Here is a 6000-nt window from a genome sequence, read left to right as displayed (position 1 = left end):
ACGGCCTTCTCCCTGTGTCTGTCTCACCCTTTACTTTTTATTTTACTCAAGTGACTTTCAAATATTCCATAAAAAACTATGGAATGGGCTCTAGCTTCGCGGTGGCAAAGGGGAGGCCTCGGTGAGCAGCTGCGGTGGGGGTGGCCGCAGTGGCGGGGCTTGTCCTTGGAGACTGGTAACTGCGGCCTTTGGCCTATTAATTGTTTTTCAGGGGTGAGGAGCAGGAGGAGTTCGTCCAGCTCAGGATAGCGGGCCAGCGGCTGCGCATGGCCGGCGAGGTCAGGAGATTGGTCAGGATGGCGCCCTTGGGAGGAAAGTCTGTGGGGACGTCGAGTAAGCCTGCCATGGGGGAACCAGGTGATCAGCACCTATGACTTCAAGAAGGAGGGTGTGCTGGTTTGAAAGGATGTATGTCCCCTAGAAAAGCCATGTTTTAATTTAAATCCCATTTTGTAAAGGCAGAATAATCCCTATTCAATACTGTATGTAATTAGATCATCTCCCTGGAGATGTGACCCGATCAAGAGTGGTTGTTAAGCTGGATTAGGGGAGGTTTGTCTCCACCCATTTGGGTGGGTCTTGATTGGTTTACTGGAGTCCTATAAAAGAGGAAACATTTTGGAGAATGAGAGATTCAGAGAGAACAGAGAAGAACAACATAGCTATGAGAAGGAAACAGCCCACAAGCCAGTGACCTTTGGAGATGAAAAGGGAAAACACCTCCCAGGGAGCTTCATGAAACAGGAAGCCAGGAGAGAAAGCTAGCAGATGATGCCGTGTTCACCATGTGCTCTTCCAGCCAAGAGAGGAACTGTGACTGTGTTCTTCATGTGCCTTCCACTTGAGAAAGAAACCCTGAACTTCATCAGTCTTCTTGAACCAAGGTATCTTTCCCTGGATGCCTTTGATTGGACATTTCTATAGACTTGCTTTAATTGGGACATTTTCTCAGCCTTAGAAGTGCAAACTAGCAATTTATTAAATTTGCCTTTTTAAAAGCCAGTCCATTTCTGGTTCCATATTGCATTCCGGCAGCTGGCAAACTAGAACAGAGGGCAAGAAGCAGCTGAGTAGCTCTGAGGAGGAGCTCACAGAAGGGAAGTTTCCAAAAAAAGTTGATAAGCATGGGCAGAAAAGGCCTTGTGCTGGAATGACTGAGGAAGATATGGAGGGGTGAAGTGCAGAATATGTTGGAGAGATTTGGAGCTGACATTAACAAGGCCCTTCTGAAAGAAAAAGAGTGGAAATGTATACCAAGGCTTCTCTCAAAACCCGTAACCAGAAAACTGAACGTGTTTGGAAAGCACAACAAGGGCAAAGGCAGAAACGTAACCAAGAATATTCTCAGCAGTGCTCACTCCGTTTCAGCAGTGGGATATAGGTGTGCAGAAAGCTGAGGAACAAGAAGAAAAATTAGCGAATATGTTTGAACAGCAACAGAAGGTTTTTCAGCAATCTAGAACTGCTCAGAGCCAGGGACTGAAAACAATCAAACGATTGTATGAGCAATTCGTCGAGTGTGGAGGACTTGGAGGAGAATCATGAACGTCTTCTAGCTGGTGCACAGAATGAACATAGAAAAGAAATGGCCATTGCAGAAAAGAATCATGGCGGACACTCAGCAACAAGAGATGGCAAGTGTTCGAAAGTCTCTTCAATCGTGGTATTCTGATGATTCTTTGAGGAAAGAACTTAAACCTAAGTAATATGATACAAACATAACATTGGTTTAAGGGACATGTATTAGTCTTCATAGTGGTTTTTAAATTCTAGTTTAAATAACTATATCTTGTTAATCATTAGCTTTTTGTTAAAAAACAAGACTCCCTTTCTCTCATCCCCAATAAAATGTAAACAGTTATGCGGGGAAAAAAAACTATAGAATGAATCTTTTCTCTCCATGAATATACATGGGACTGAACAAATGGCAACCACAACAAAGTGGGAGGTAAAGGTGGAGGAGTTTTTTGCCTTCCTTCTGTACTGTAGTATCTCAGAGAGCATAAAGTGGCAATATAGGTGATAAATAAGATTAAGAAACACACCATGCATTTGCCCCCCTATTGGTCACACCTAGTAAATTTATCACAAAGGGATCCAGAAAAGCAAGTTTCAAAAAGGACTGCGAGGCCTAGAAATAGTGATGATCTCATTGGGGCCACAGAAGGATAATTTCAAAGCTAGGAAAACCTGTGCTGAAGAATTGATAGACGCTCCTACCCAATCCAGAATCGCCAACACAACCCAGTTCATGATGGTCCTACACTGCAGGAGCATTCTTACAAGTGGCCACATACAGGTCAAAGGCCACGATGGTGAGCACAGGGATCTCCAGACAACCATGGAAATGGGCTGCAAAGATCCGAGCCATGCGCTCATAGGGAGTGATGTTCTAGCAAGGACCTCCATGGTCATTCTGGGACCATGGTGGCAGCAGGCGTAGCAAAGGACAGGAAGACCAGAGAGAAATAGACTGGACACCCAGGGGTCCAGATTGTCTCAGCCGTCACCACAATGAGAAAGTTCCAAGCAACTGCACATTATGCTTTATGCTTTCCAGACAGAATGAGCTCAGCCACACACTTACTCATCACCAGATCAGAAGCTGTAGTTAGAAATCAGTTGAAAAAGGTTTGATCTGTGAGAAAAAAAGAAGTGACATCTTAGGAACATCAGCTGGGCTGGGCTCTGAATTCCTTAGTTCCTCTCCGTGCTCTGCTACTTTCAACTGACTTCAGTGTGCACCAGAATCCAGTATAAATCCTTATAAATCACAGATGAGCCTGCCTCCAAGATTGATGTATTGATTCAGAAACTTCCTGCATCGAACCAATGCATTTTGGAATAAAAGATGTCTTGTACAAAATTTGAGTCCCACAGAAACTGACAAATGCAGAGTTTATTCTCTCCTTGGGCAACTGACTAAATTGCTTTAAAAAATTAAGTGACTGAACCTGTTCTGCTTTATTAGGAATTTTTATGAGAATTAGAAAGAAAAAGAATATTTTATACATACACACACACACACACACACACAGACACACAAGCCATAAGCATACATATTTCATGTATTCTGCATTTATATACATTTGAATTTTGACCATCACTATCCCAACACAAAGAAGCACTAATGTTAATAAAGAATACCTCCTAAAGAAAATGCTCAATTCAGTTCACTGATTTTTATGTCTTTTTATATCTGCCCACTTGAATATCTTAGGTAGAGTATGCTTTATAAAGAATCTATTTTGACTACCTGTTGTCTTTGCCATTTCTGCTACACTGATGGTCATGATGAAACATGTCTGGATTACACTTTGAAGCTTGCAAAATGGAGTGAAACTATTCTTTAAATTACTCTTTGATTTATCCCATTATTAAACATGGAATTTTAGACTTTTCTGCTTAGGACAGCACACTGGCATACAATTTTCAATATTCCTATAACTTAAGTTGTGTTGTATTCATATATGTCCCTCTTTACTCTGAGTTCCCCAAGATATTTCTTCTTAAACATGGTTTGTAAAAAAAATCCCATAATTTGAACAGTTTTATGATTTTTCTATTTCAGATCTTTGCTCATGTATATTTCTGTTCATGTATGGTTAATGTAATTGAAATAATCATAAAATACCTTTTAATATTCTGATTTTCAGTTAGAATTATGAGCACTCTTCCCATGTTGTTGTAATTTCCATTTTTAATGATCAATTTTATTGTGTAATAATGCATACATTTTGATAAAAGCTTTTATTTGATCATTTGTTCATTGATACATTTATGTCGTCTCCAATTTTCACTCTTGTTAATAAAAGTTCTACAAATTTACAATAATATTCAAAGTGCAATATTGTTTCTCCAAGTGTTAGAATTTTCATTTCAATAACATTGTACCCTTGATTAGCTCTATTTTATTATAGAAGAATATATTATTATGATGAAATATCCAAGATAAGCAGAAGAATGTAAGAAGAAAAATAAGAATCTTTCTCCCTATTCTTTAAATTATGAATCCTTCTTTCTAAGACAAAACTTCTTTCTTTCTTGGATATCCTTCCAGAAATTTTCAATAAAAAGTATAATTGCATATGTGTATACAGTATCATTACATCTTCTTTTATGTACAAGCATGGCAAATGTTTCAGTATTGACAATTTTGCAAAAAAAATGCATGTAAATAATAGGCCCTCTAGTGACATTATCTAATTATCTCAGTAGATTAATATTAATAAAATCATTTTGTCATTTTCTTTAAGAATTTATTATCAACAAAAACGTATTTTTCCACATTTGTTTTCAGAAAATGTGTCCCTCTCAGGACCATCTATCTTTTGCCCATCACCTTTCTGAATCTTGGCTATTTATCCAGCATAATAAACATTATGTATCAGTTCAGAATTCAGCAGCTCGAAGCCAGATGGCCTGAGTCAAATCTGAGCTCAGTTATTTCTAATTGTGATATTGAACAAGCCACTTTAGCCATATTAGGCTTAATAGATATATTGAATGAAAAAAAGTTGTTTTAAAATGAACACTTGATAAGCCTTAAGCTCTGCTTTTACCACTATTATCATTTTGCTTTTTCTCCATGTATGTTGATTTCTCTTCTTCTGTATATGTTTCTTTTTTACACAGTTGAATTTTTCAATTTTCCACTACAATTTAGTCCATTTATTCAAAATAAATAAATCAGCATATTTATTCTGTTTTAGCAGGTAAGTCCACAATTGTCTCTTATTTCAAAGAGTGAATCAAAACTAGCTGGAATTATTTAGAGGAGTGTGGAACATGTTCAACACTTCTTAACACCTTAGTATGAGTTTTATAATAAATGCAAACAGGATCATAATTCTGTAAAACAACCATGTGGGAGGTATTAGAAGAGTGGAAACTATCTTCAGAGAGAGGAGTATAAATTCCTGAAGTACAGATAGACCGGTGAGGAATTCAAAGAAATGAGCTGTAACTTTAATGGGAGAAAGTTCCCAAACCTGGGCCTTAAGAAGCAAATGTCCAAAACCTCCTGACTGAGCAGTGAGTGAGCTCACTGACCAGTGCCTGGGGTGGGAACTGTCCAGGTTCCAGCCCATCCTACTGCCTGTCGGTGATGTGACATCTAATACATCCCTCAGTATCTCCTGTGTTTTTATTTACCTTCAAAACAGAAATTATTGAGTGATCTACACGTCATTTTGCTATGAAAGTTCATTGCTAGCTGATGGACTCTGCATCTCATGGCTATGTCATTCTTCTCTGCTCTCTGTTTATCGCTTCATTCTCCAAAACGTCTCCTCTTTTATAGCACTCCAGAAACTACTCAAGACCCATCCAAATGGGTAGAGATGTCTCCAGCCAATCCAGTTTAACAACTACTCTTGATTAAATCACACCTCTAGGGAGATGATCTAATTACAGTTTCAAACATACAATACTGAATAGGTATTAGAAGAAACGGCTGTCTTTACAAAATGGGATTGGGATTAAAATATGGCTTTTCTAGGGTACATACATCCTTTCAAACCAGTACACGATGTGTTCACAGAAGAGGAGGGAGGCCAGTGCAGCTGGAGCAGAGAGAGAGAGGAGAAGAGGTCGGGAAAGTCACTGTGACCTAGAATAGGTAATGTTGTGATACCACTGCAAGGACTTTTAGCTTTTCCTCAAATGAACTGGAGGACCTTCACAAGATTTTTAGCAAAGTTGTGATTTGATCTGACTTACAGACTTACAAACTTACGGCTTATTAAAATCTCTTACTTTATGTTAAAAATCAGTTTTCCATCGTCTTTCAGATATCCAGAGGCATTTATCAAAACCATCACTTTTTGATTTGGCAATATTCTGAAAATTCTTTGAATAATTACAGTAACTATAGAACACCCACTTAATGTATGCAAAACCATTAAATTGCTGAATAAATCATAAATTTCATCATACCTAGGGAAAACCAACAAAGAAAATAAAACAAAGTTAAAACATTTTAACTGTTGGAAGATTTTT

The 6000-nt window shown here is 38.2% G+C and overlaps 1 pseudogene; it reads left to right on the top strand.

Moving 5' to 3' along the window:
* The first annotated feature begins 296 nt into the window (after positions 1-296).
* LOC143655514 (synaptonemal complex protein 3 pseudogene) lies at positions 297-1706 on the top strand (annotated as a pseudogene).
* The last annotated feature ends 4294 nt before the right edge of the window (positions 1707-6000 follow it).

This window comes from Tamandua tetradactyla, chromosome 14 (genome assembly GCF_023851605.1).
Source record: "Tamandua tetradactyla isolate mTamTet1 chromosome 14, mTamTet1.pri, whole genome shotgun sequence".
In the NCBI taxonomy this organism is placed as follows: Eukaryota; Metazoa; Chordata; class Mammalia; order Pilosa; family Myrmecophagidae; genus Tamandua; species Tamandua tetradactyla.
The sequence above is the reverse complement of the archived record's forward strand: the minus strand, read 5'-3'. Positions and strand labels throughout refer to the sequence as shown.